Source organism: Gekko japonicus, unplaced genomic scaffold (assembly GCF_001447785.1).
Source record: "Gekko japonicus isolate JY-2015 unplaced genomic scaffold, Gekko_japonicus_V1.1 scaffold997, whole genome shotgun sequence".
NCBI classification, from domain to species: Eukaryota; Metazoa; Chordata; class Lepidosauria; order Squamata; family Gekkonidae; genus Gekko; species Gekko japonicus.
In genome coordinates this window covers 243,022-255,770 of record NW_015174303.1, presented here as the reverse complement: position 1 = coordinate 255,770, position 12,749 = coordinate 243,022, and the positions used below count along the sequence as shown (strand labels likewise).

Genomic DNA, 12,749 nt, shown 5'->3' with positions numbered 1-12,749 from the left:
AGACTTTTACATTAACAGACCCCAGATTTCAGTTTCAGCTTTGGTGTAAGTGGAATGCAGTGACAAAGATATCAGAGAATAATCCCCAGAGCTTCCTATCTCCCTTTTTACCTGGTTCCTTTCCAAGAGGAAGGGTCCCATTGCCTCTTTCAGCACAGATTGTTTTGAACATCTTCATCAACGGGGCGGGTGTGCTTCCACACAGATATTTCACGCATCTGCTGTCTCCATCCCAGGGAGCAGAGAGATGGGACATGGTGCTAATTTGAAATAAAATTAATTTTTCACAGTGGCAGCTGCAGCTCTGTTGATAGACTTGGCTTCCATCTGGCAGATTTCCATCGAGGAGGGTGGGCCAAGAGCGGCAGCTAGCTTCCCATTTGGAAACAATAGCAAGCAATGAGATTGTGGGGATGTCAGTCATTTTGTGAGGTGAACCAGGCCTGTATGGGACAGGATTCTCAACGCCAAAGAAGCAGAGATGCCAAGAACTGGAAATCTGGGTGGCCAGGATCATGGTCAGGCCAATGAACGATATATGACTCATGTCAGACAGAGGCCGAGGAGGACTCCCTTCTTGCTCAGCTTGTGGTGAACTCGAGGAAGCAAGAGGTGAGCAAGCAGAAGGGAAGAGGAGGCTGAAAGTCCCCCTTTCCCCAGGAAGAAGAAGAAGATGATGAAGAAGAAGAAGAAGAGGAAGAAGAGGAGGAGATTGGATTTATACCCCACCCTTCACTCGCAGTCTCAGAGCGGCTTACAATGGTAAATGAGCATGTTCCCACATCTGCAGACTGCAGGCGAGAGCTATTGTTTTAGGGAACCAAGGCTTCCTGGTTTCACTATAGGAAAGCATAAATGGTTTCCATGACAGTGCTGATGGGCTGTCTATTGCCTTGAAAACCCTACAGGGTTGGCAAAAATTAGCTGTGACTTGATGCCTAAAACAAATGATGTCCCTGAAGGGCTGTATGAACTGGCTTTAAATCTATTAGTAGCCACAAATCTGATCTTTGCTACACGCGGAAAAATGTAAACACCTCCTTCGAAACAGAAATGATTATGAAAAGTGTGGGTGGCAATGCTTCTTGTCAAGCTTACCAAAGATCATGAGTTAGTGATAACGTTAAGAGATATTTGGAGTCCAATTGTAGCGTAGCTAATGAATCAATTTCTGCAGCGGATAATTATTACGAATGGTTGAATCTTGTTTAATAATTTGGGAATATTTGTCTTCTGTACTTCTCTCTAAGAACACTGTGTACAAGGTTCCCCCCCAGCTTTAAATTATATGATTATTTTTTATTACTCCGTTGTAAGTGCTAAGATTTAAATAAATAACTTTGGAAACAGAAAAAAACCCACTTGTGAGTGGTTTCTTTTCATATACTTCTTTATAACTTCAGCTGGTTATAACTGTAGTGTACATTAACAGTGTTTCTTCCTTGTTTTGGAAATAACACACTGTGCATTTTTGAAATGCAAGACAGAGGGTCCCATTTCACTGTTTACAGAAGAAGAAGAAGGTGCAATCAAGTGGCAACCAACTCACGGTGACCCCCTCCACCAGCCATTCCAGGCAAGCGTTCATCAGAGGTGGTTTACCATTGCCTTCCTTCACATAGCAACCCCAGTCTTTCTTGGTGGTCTGCCATCCAAGTACTATCTGCGCTTGACCCTACTTGGCTTCCAAGCATGGATAAGCTTGGACTTCTGTCTTGGAGTAAAAACTTCAGCAGCTTGTGCTGCTCACTGGCAAAGTGACGGGAACAGTACAGGCCCCACTAGAGTTCTCTTGGGTCATAGTCCAGGATGCACACTTTGGACCTGTCTTCTCAGTAAGTTGTAATCCATATGACCCATTCCCTGGTATTGCTTGTAGTACTTATCACTTATTTAGAACATAAGAACATAAGAGAAGTCAATCTTGGATCAGGCCAATGGCCCATCCAATCCAACACTCTGGGTCACACGGTGGCCAAAAATGCCAGGTGCCATCAGGAGGTCCACCAATGGGCCCAAGACACTAGAAACCCTCCCACTGTTGCCCCCCCCCAAACACCAAGAATACAGAGCATCACTTGCCCCAGACTGAGAGTTTAACCTATACCTTGTGGCTAATAGCCACTGATGGACCTCTGCTCCATACGTTTATCCAGTTCCCTCTTGAAGCCGTCCATGCTTGTAACCTCTGCCACCTCCTGTGGCAGTGAATTCCATGTGTTAATCACTCTTTGGGTGAAGAAGGACTTCCTTTTATCCATTCTAACCCGACCGCTCAGCAATTTCATTGAGTGCCCATGATTTAGTAACTTTGCCAAGCTCCTTAGGAAGTACCATCAATGGTAATGATGATTTTCTTTCAAACACTCATGAGCCACAGGATTGTCCTAAAGGCAAACACTTCTGCTCATGTCTTAGCTACCTGTTCAAAGTTCAGGTTGCTTTTCCCATGGCTGGGGACTGAATGTTTTTGATTGGATTAGAACCAGATAATTTTCACGGAGAGGAAAAGTTTCTGCTTTTTAAAAGGTCCCATGTCTCAGGATCAGCCCTCAGCATCTCCAGTTAAAAGGATCAGGTAGGAAATGATATGAAAAATCTCTGCCTAAGATTCTGGAGAGCTGCTGCCAATCAGAGTATACAATATGGGCCTTGATTGACTGATGGTTTTACTCTGCATGAAGTCATTCTGCATACCTTTATGCAGAATTTATGCTCTATTAAGCTCATTTATGCTCTATTAAGATGCCAGTGAAGTGCCAAAGTCACAGTACCTTGCATGATTTTACACAGGAGAGTAATGCTCTGTCTTTTTGGTGCTTGGGGGGGGGGTCAACAGTGGGAGGGCTTCTAATGTCCTGGCCCCACTGGTGGACCTCCTGATGGCACCTGGTATTTTTGGCCACTGTGTGACACAGAGTGTTGGACGGGATGGGCCTTTGGCCTGATCCAACATTGGTGTCTCTTATGTTCTTAAACATGAGGAAACAGAAAGCGGTATTCAAAGTAAATGTGTGTGTGAAGTTTGCATGAGAATGAAACAAAATCGAGATTTTTGAACTGAAACCAGCGGGACTGCGAAAATTCAGTAGCACTCTGAATCCTGAAGAAAATGTCTCCTTTCATATTCTGCCTTGATTTCTGAATGCCTCAGCTGACCTATGCTGACCCCATTGGGCTTTCAAGGCAAGAGGCACCCCGAGGTGGTTTGCCATTACCTGCCTCTGTGTAGTGAGCCTGGATTTCCTTGGAGGCCTCCCATCCAAATATTAACCATGGCAGACCCTGCTTAGCTTCTGAGATCTGATGAGATCCTGGGCTATCCAGGTTAGGGCCTACATTGATTAGGCCTGTGAAATTAGAGCCAGGTCATGGTGAAAGTCCTGCCATGCATCACTGGCAAGCACTTAAAAAGCCAGTGCAGTGTGGTAAGACCGGGAACATTGGCTGGTTGCCTGGCTAAGGTGAAAATCGTCCCTCTTCTCTCCTTTCCCAGTGAGCGCAATGAAAGGGCTCTATTTGGCCTCAGCAGTATCATATAGTCTAGGATTGCCAAGTCTGGATTGGAAAATACCTGGAGACTTTGGGGGTGGATCCGGGAGAGGGTGAGGTTTGGGGAGGGGCCTCAGCATGGTGCAATGCCATAGAGTCCACCCTCCAAAGCAGCCATTTTCTCCAGGGGAGCTGATTTCTGTCAGCTGGAGATCAATTGTAAAAGCGGGAGATCCCCTAACCTGGAGGCTGGCAACCTTAATATAGTCAGATCTGGTCATCATCCCTGAATGGCTGTAAAGAAGCCCAGAAACAACTGACAGTCCATGAAGATGGATCTTTCACACCCCTCAAAACTTACTTTTAAGACTGAAAACTGAACTTCGTGAAAATTTAGCAGAGCAGCACTCAATGCTATTCAGCTTATCTTTAAAAAAAAAAAAGCTGTAAGGTCTCTCCTATTCAGGTAGATTTCAGTTTAATGTCCTTTTGTAACAAAAGATTGGGGGGGGGGTTAAAAAAACCTGTCCAATCCAGATGAGCGTAATTTTGTTTGCTGTGGAATAAGCCGGAGCCACAATTGCATTTGACGTGGAGTCGAAAAGCAAAGGGAGATAAATGCCTTAATTGGAATCAATTTTAATTTTGTGCAATTTCACTTTTCCCTGTACTTCACAGCAAATGCAATTATCCCTCCAGAGTTCCGCTAGAATCAGAAACCAGCTGACTAAACAGACCGTGGTCATGCTCAGGAGGTAGGGGGTTACCTGCGTGGGATTTGATTCATATTTTGAGGTCTAATTGATTACTGGCTTTGCAGCCAGGAAAAATGTCCTCAAATCCCAGAAGGGGCAGCGATGGGTGAGGAACCTTCATGCCTGGCTTGTTGGCTCCCTGGAGGCATCAATTACAATTTGCAATTTGTAGAGCAATTTTAATTACAGAAGAGTTTGGGGTTGTTGGGGTTTTTTTTGCTTTCACAGCTGGGATCTAAGGTAGATGTGCTGAATGAATCAGTTATTCCCCCTAGGTATAAGTACCTTGAAGGCGTTGAAGGTGTAAGCCACAGGAGCTCAGATCCCATCAAGGCAGCTGATCTGGGCTTGAAGAGTGGGGTCCCGTTGCTGGGTCTGGTGAGACTGCTACACTCAACCATGTAGGGGCCATAAATGCAGTGGTTAAGCTTCAGTACGAAAGCTGTTGCCTTACCAAAGCTGTTTGGACAAGGGCAGAGGCTGTGGCCCAGTGGCTGGTTTTCTGCTTGGCATGTAGATGGCCCCAGGTTCTATCCTTAGCATCTTCAGTGAAAAGGCTCAAGATGATGTAAAAGACCCAAGACCTCAGAGAGCTGGTCCCTCCTGCACGGGGCCAGCTCCAGTTGGAAAGAGGTAATGTCATGTAATACTTAGGTGCCCTGAAAAAGGATTTCATTCAGACTTAGCACCAACCAAGGGTAAATTGTCGTAGGTATCCATGAAGCTGCCTTATACTGAGTTCAGGACCTAAAAAGGTTAGTCAAGAATAGAAAAGGGCCAACTCTAAAAATCTAAGTATAAAACAGTTTGGTGTAGTGGTTAAGAGCAATGGACTCTAATCTGGGAGAACCCGGTTTGATTCCCCACTCCTCCACTTGCACCTGCTGATGTGACCTTGGGTCAGTCACAAGCTCTGGCACAGCTGTCCTTGAAAAAGAGCAGTTTGTGTCAGAGCTCTCTCAGCCCCACCCACCCCACAGGGTGTCTGTTGTGGGGAGGGGAAGGGAAAGGAGTTTGTAAGCCGCTCTGAGACTCCCTTGGGTAGTGAAGGGCGGGGTATAAATCCAATCTCTTCTTCTTCTTCTACAAAAATATACATGTATTTATTCAACACAAATTAAAATAACAAATAAGGGGCCATTCATACCTCACATACAAATATAAAAATACAAAGGCTGATGAAACAGACCTAACGTGTTTCGGCCTTCACAGGCCTTCCTCAGAGGTCTAATGCAAATAGAACATACTGGCTAACATGTAAAAATATATACAATCAAACATATAGAAAATATGAAATAAAGACCAGAAAACAATTGCTGTAAACATAAAAGAAATAGAAGATTAGACACATATACTACAACTAATAAATATATTGTAAATATATTATCAAACAAAAAACCATTGACTTACTTCCAAAGTTTAACCACTGGGCAAAAATACAAATGAAACCTCCAGTGCAATCACATGTCCAGTAGTACGTATCTAGAAACAATAAAAGTGTGTACTGAGTCACACCTTTGTGCTATCAAATCAGTGTTGTCTACTCTGACTGGACGTGGCTCACCAAGATTTAAGGTAGACATCTCTCATTCCATGTGTTACCTTGTCCCTTTAACTGGATACTGGGGATGGAACCTGGGATCTTCTCCCTACAAAGTAGATGGTGGATTCTCTCAAATTCCAAAGAATTGGTGGCCAATTAAGCCCTGTGGTACACAGGGAGAAAAGGATTCAGCCTTTCTTCTGCAACCTTTCCCAAACCTAAAAGAGTCCCAAAGGGGAGAAACTCCCATGTTTTGGGGGATTATGGCCCCTGCCACATGGCAGGGGAAAAGACTCTTAAGGCGCGGCTTTTAAAAGCCGCGCCAACGTTGAGGCGCCGCGGCGGGATCCCACGGATCCCCTGGCCGCGGCGCCTTTTTTCCCCGGCGCGATCAAATGCCGGGGAGAAAACACGGCCCGAACGGGAGCCGGCCGAACTGCGCATGTCCGAGCATGCACAGTTCGGCTCCGGGCCGGGGTTGAGCCGGCGCAAGGAAGCGCCGGCGATCAAACGCCCGGCTTGAAGCGCGCCTACAAGTTGAACCACCCAAGGTAGGTGGTTCAATTTGTGCCGGATTAGGGCGGGGAAGGGCCAGTTCGGGCACGGAAGCAGGACGCTTCCCAGATGTTGTGGTGTGATTGCGCCGGTTTGATCTGGCCCCGAACTGGCCCGCAACTGGCCCAAAACCCCTCGTGTGGACGGGACCATACAAGGGTTTCCACAACAGGCCTAATAGAGTCTCTGGGGACTGTTAAAGGCTTGGAAAAATGGCACAAGCACATGTTCCAGTGAAATCAATGGGATTTCACAGTGCTAATCTTTGGTTGGATCATGCCCAAGAGGAATTCACCCCTCTCCACCCACATATCCTTGCAGATTTATCCTCTGCAGGCCAGAGTCTATGCAAACACTAAGGAATGGCAACTCTAGCACTTCTCATGAACAACATTTGGAAAAAAATGTTGATGCCACTCATCTGCCTAAAGTGATTGACACTGGAGAAGCAGAGGCATTTACGTCATCATTAAATAACCCCAACCCACCATGTCTGGCCTTTCTTCTTGTTTGTGCCACGTGTGGATTCTGAGCTGCGTGAGTCAGAAAAAGTTCAAGCAAAAAAATAAAAGTGCCCGAAAACCCCCAGAGTACCTTTCTTCCGAACCTCCTGTCTCCCCCACCCTTGCTTTGTTCAGTATCTGAAAATACATCCTACCAGCAAGTAATTAAATAGCTGGAGGCAAAAGGGGGAAGCTTGTATCTGTGAGGAGCCCTTATCTTCCCATTAACCATGAACCCACCAAGGAGTACCGTACAGACTCATTGTAAACATTGACAACTGACTTGCAAACACAGAGGGGTGGTTACGTATCCCCTTTGGGCAGCAGATACGGAGTTGAGAATAACGGGCACCCTGATCTCCTTCCCCACTTTGCCAGTGTTGTAGGCATGTCGTGTAATCTCTCACTGCCACCAAGACTCCCAGTATTAATTCAGAACTATGCTCAGGTGGGCTTTGAGTTGGAGCTCTCAGGCCTGCCAGTTTTTGTTCTCGCACCTCGTGTTCTCATGCCTCGGTCTGTGCATGGAGAGAGAAAACTAATTAATGCTTCGGTGCTTTTTCTTGGAGGGGGGGCATCTGTCCACCCACCTGTGCTTTCCCTGTTGGCATCAGCCATGTGGGAAGTGGGTGATTTCAGGCTGCCTCCCTGTTTGTCTGTCTTCTCCTTGCTGATGGGGGAGGAGATAACGTGATCGGTTTCTTCTTGCAGAAAGGCCATGTAAATCTTCGCTGGATCTTGAGCAGCAAAACACTGCTGCCAGTTTTTGGAGATGGCTCCTCCGGGTGGCGCAAAGGACTTAGGGTTGCCAGCACTAGGTTGGGGTATTTCTGGAGGTTTGGTGTTGTGTCCGCTGACCACCACCGGGGGCCAGCGCACACTCCTGAGCTTGAGTCCTGGACAACAATGGGGACTGGGATCCTGGTCCCTCCACTGGGGAACCAATGGGACCGTGACGGGAGATTTAAACCCGCCAATGGGACCCAGGGGTGTGTCCCCGGGAAGTGTATATAGTTGGCCAGCCGGCCATTGTTTGGGGTCTTTGTTGTGTACCAGTAAAGCTAAACTGATAACTGCATCAGTCTCCATGCTTTCTTCATGCGTCTAACCCACTACACTTCATTTGGGGTGGAGCCTGGGAAAGGTGGAGTTTGGGGAGCGGACGGAGTTCAGTAGGGTTGTGATGCTATCGAGTTTACCCTCCAAAGCTGCCATTTCTCCAGTGGAACTGACCTCTGTAGTCTGGAGAGGAGCTGCAATTGCAGGAGAAGTCCAGGTTGGCAAACCACTTTGGAAGAAGAACATGTTGAATGTCGAGGATGGCCTTCTGAGGGCGATTAAGGGGGCAATCAAAGTTGGAGGGAAGTGAATGCACAGAAGCACACCATCAAAAGGACCTTCACTTACACCCCACCTTTATTGATCTGCTTCTTTTACTTAATTTACCTTCCACCTTTCTTCCCAGTTGGAACCCAAAGCAGCTCCTCTCTGATACTTCATCCTCACGCTGACCCTGTGAGATAGGTTAGGATGGATGGACCACAGATGACACAAAAGTCCTTCTGTCGCCCACAGATTCTGCATGCAATAGGGCAGATCTCTCTCTGTCTCTCCCTCCCCCTTCCCTTTTGGCCTTGTGTTGCAAACATGCAATGGAATTAGGGTAACCTAGGCTACAGAGACGGAAGATAGGCAGATTTTCCGGATGCGATCAAACCGCAAAATCTGGGAAGCATCGAGCTCCCGTGGCTAACCCTAGGATTCCCGCCGAAGATGCGCTGTAAAAAACTAGTACCTCCAAGGTACTAGTTTCCGGAAACCACGGGGCAAGGGCGGGCATCTGATCACGTTTCCAGTGGAAGCTCGTGGCATCTGGCGCCCGCCCATGTCCCATCGCGAAAAGGGGTCCCCCCCAAGTCTCCACAGGATGCGCACAAGCACCCAACGGCGCATGTGCATGAAGAGGAAAGCGAAAGTTCCGTTGCTGCGCAGAATCGCGCATGCTATTGAACGCGAAACCAAAAGTCCCCCTCCTCCGTCCTTCGGCTTAAAAGAAAATAAATGACCCCGTTTGCCACGACAGCAGTGCCTAGCCATTGCTGGTGTGATCGCACCGCGCTGCTTCTTTGCCGCGCTGCAGGATCGTCGTGTGATCGCCACCCTCGTTTTCCCACCGGCGCCGAGGGAAGGACCCGTGGTGTGCCGCCGGCACGTCTGATCGCGTAATCGCGGATCAAACTGCGCCGGGGCAATTAGCCATGCCTCCCCCCCCCCCACGATATCCGGCCCGTGTGATCGGGGCCCTAGATTACCAACTCTGGGTTGGGAAATTCTTGAAGATTTGGGGAGCAGAGCCTGGGGAGGGCAAGGTTTGGGGAAGGGCTGCAGTAGATCCTAATGCCGTGGAGTCCCTCCTCAGAGCAGCCATCTTCATCTGCAGGGGAACTAGCCTCTGTTTGCTGGAGATCAGCTGTCATTTTGGGAGATCTCTAGGCCCCACCTGGAGGTTGGCAACCTCACAGTAAGCCTACTTGTTTACATCAACAACTCCTTTCCGGCTGGGATTAGCTTTTCTGAACAGAAGTTTTGTTTCACACAATAAAAACTGTGGTCCCAATAGGAACTGACAGCACCAATTCAAGGTGTCATCTTAAATCAATGGAAAGTGAGATCCCCCTATTTCACCTTCATTCGTTACTCCCTTTTGCTGTTCTTTCAAAATGTTCCCTCCAGAAACCATCACCAGTTAGAACAACTTGTTTATCGTGGAGTAGGGAATATCTCATGCCAAAACACCAGCAGTGCTGGTATGGGTGGATGACATGGATCCTCTGAAGTCTGCACCCTATGGTATTGCTGCTGAACACGAACTGAACCACAAACTGAACAATGAACTGATATGCTGGTTCATGAACTGAACTGGTTCATATTGGTTTGTGAATCATTTAAACCCCTGCTTTCTGCTCACAGCCAAAAGCAGCAGGGAGCAGAAAGCAGGGGGTGAAATGTCTCCAAGCCGTTTGACCCCATTTTCTGCTCACTGCCTCTTTTAGAAGTGAGCAGAAAGCAGGGGGTTAAATGGCTCTGAGATGTTTAAACTAAACAGCTGAGCTGTATTTTTATTAAGAGCAGAAAGCAGGGGTTTAAATGGCTTGGAGACATTTCACCCCTTGCTTTCTACTCACCACCAAGCCATTTAAACCTTTGTTTCTGCTCTTCATGAACCACCATGAACTACATCAAAAAATCTGTGGAAGTTCGTGGCAGCTCTTCAGTTTGTGAACATTGCTTAGCGAACCGCCCAGAATTCATGATGAACTTTAGTTGTGAACTGGTTTGTGCCCATCCCTATTGTCCACTCAGATTGGCAGCAGCTCTTCGGGGTTTCAGAGAAAGATCTTTCACGTCACCCACTTCCTGGTCCTTTTAACTGGAGATGCCAGGGATTGAACCTGGAATCTTCTGCATGCAAAGCAAAGGCTCTTCCACTGAGCCACTCACCCACTGGAATACGCACCAAGAGTTGAAATATAAGGGCTAGGAGGTCAAATTATGTACTTACATGTACAAAACAGGGACTGATGATTGGTTTATTGAGGGTCCTCTTATAGCCAGGAAGCCTTACCATAAACATGGTATGCTTGATGTGATTACCAGCACAGGATGGCTGATAACATAGTTAGCTTGAAGATCTATAATTGAGTCTGCCGATGTTTTTAAATAAATAACAGCCATGCAAAGAGGAGGAGGAATTTTGACCAGGGTTACAGTGTAGGGTTGAAGGACATTTCCCACATGGATATCCTCCCCCCCAAGCTGTAATTTGTTCCTGTAATGTATTTCCCTCATGCTAAGGCTCCGTACATTATCATTTGTATTTGTATCTGGAAATGGCATGGGGGGGGAGGTTAACCACCCTCCCCCACCATATATCAGGGTTGTGACCTGATCCAAGCTAGTGGCGCCAACATTTTAAGATTTTAGAAGACTCAGTCAAGAATCTCCCATGTATTGTCTAGTGGCAGTCCTTGAAAGAGTTTGCATAACTGGAGACCTTATGGATTCTCCTCTGCATTCCACATGGGTCATTTGTAATTGGAGCTCATGTGAGTGAGTAACCTATCACAGTTACGGAGTGTTTCATGTGATTGTTCTTTTTTTTTACTTTTGTCCACGATTGTGTATAATATCTCCATTCTCCTTTCATAGAAAAAGAAAGTTTTGCGCCACCTTGACCTAGATAAAGATAAAAAGAGCAGCTGGCATGAAAGTGGAGAGAGTATCACTTTCTTTCACACAAGCTCATGTCCCTTGGTGCCACACTATTTTCCCCCTTAACACTGCTCTATACTGACACCTAGTGAAACAATGTAAACATTACGCCTGTTGGAACGCCAACAGCAACAAAGCAGGAACCCAGCTCCAAAACCCAGGTAGACAACAATCACCTTGAAATTTGTTGCATAAACAAATAAGCCCATCAGAAGAATGATGCCTAAATGGATTTAACATAAAAGATAGTTCCTTGGATTCCTTTAGGTAACAAAGTAAATGTAGTCCAGTTGCTTTAAAAAAAAATTAATATATCCTGATCTAGCAAAGGAGGCTTCTGCATGTGGAGGCCCATGATAAATTCAAGAAGCTTACCAGCAAGGTGACTGGAGATTGGTACTGGTCTTGCCCTGGGCATTCTGATATGAGGCATCCATGAAAGCCCCTCAGTTATACTATGTAGCATAGTCATGAAGACACATTCTGTGAATGCAGAAATGTGGGTATTTATGAATGGCACCTCAAGACATTCTTTTGTTCTAAACTGTGCTGCTAGCAAATGAATATTGATAAAAAAAATCTGCTGAACTATTTTGTTTTCTATGCAGGATCTATTATTTCCCCTAATATTTCTCCCATTTTTTTAATAATCCCTGTACAGATTGTGCCTCAACCTGGATGGCCCAGGCTAGCCCGTGCTCATTAGATCTCAGACGCTAAGCAGGGATGGCATTGGGATGGGAGACTGCCATGGAAGACACTGCAGAGGAAGGCAAGGACAAACCACCTTTGCTTAATCACTAGCCTTTTTTTGTGTGTGTGGCTCTTAAAAGAGCCTTTGGGTATTCTCGGGGGGGCCTGGAGCCCGAGTTACTTGGAGCTGGTGTACTTGGTCATGGCCTTGGTGCCCTCGGAGACGGCATGCTTGGCCAGCTCCCCGGGCAGCAGGAGGCGCACGGCCGTCTGGATCTCACGGGAGGTGATGATGGAGCGCTTGTTGTAGTGGGCCAGGCGGGAGGCCTCGGTGGCGATGCACTCGAAGATGTTGTTCACGAAGGAGTTCATGATGCTCATGGCCTTGGAGGAGATGCAGGTCCGGGTGGACCTGCTTCAGCACCTTGTACATGTAGATGGAGTAGCTCTCCTTGCAGCTCTTCTTGCGCTTCTTGTCCCCCTTCTTCTGGGTCTTGGTGATTGCCTTCTTGGAGCCCTTCTTCGGGGCTGGCGCGGACTTGGCTGGCTCCGGCATATTCAAACAACCGCTCTCTTAACACTCTGACTGAGAAATACAGGCAATCAATCACTAGCCTTGAAAGCCCCTTGCTGGAGTCACCATAAACTGGCTGCACTTTTCACAACAGCCCAGAGAAATAGGTTGTTGTCTTCTTCATTTTTCAGATGGCTTTGGGAAACGGAGACTATGACAGAGCGACGAGGGAGTTTATACAGCTCCAGTTGAGGGTGGCACTTGTAAGATTAGGGTCAGAACGCCAATCCAGTTGTACACGATGGTGCACAAGCAGTCCAAACATGATCAGAGAGGAGTACAGAAAACAAAATCTAGGGACGAGATTAAACGCATGATGCTACCTCCAACTGAATCAGACCATTGGCCCTTCGTGGTCAGTA

General features: G+C 46.9%; 1 pseudogene; it reads right to left on the bottom strand.

Annotated features, from left to right (window-relative positions):
* Positions 1-11,990: 11,990 nt before the first annotated feature.
* On the bottom strand, positions 11,991-12,369 carry LOC107121237 (annotated as a pseudogene).
* Between the last annotated feature and the right edge of the window lie 380 nt (positions 12,370-12,749).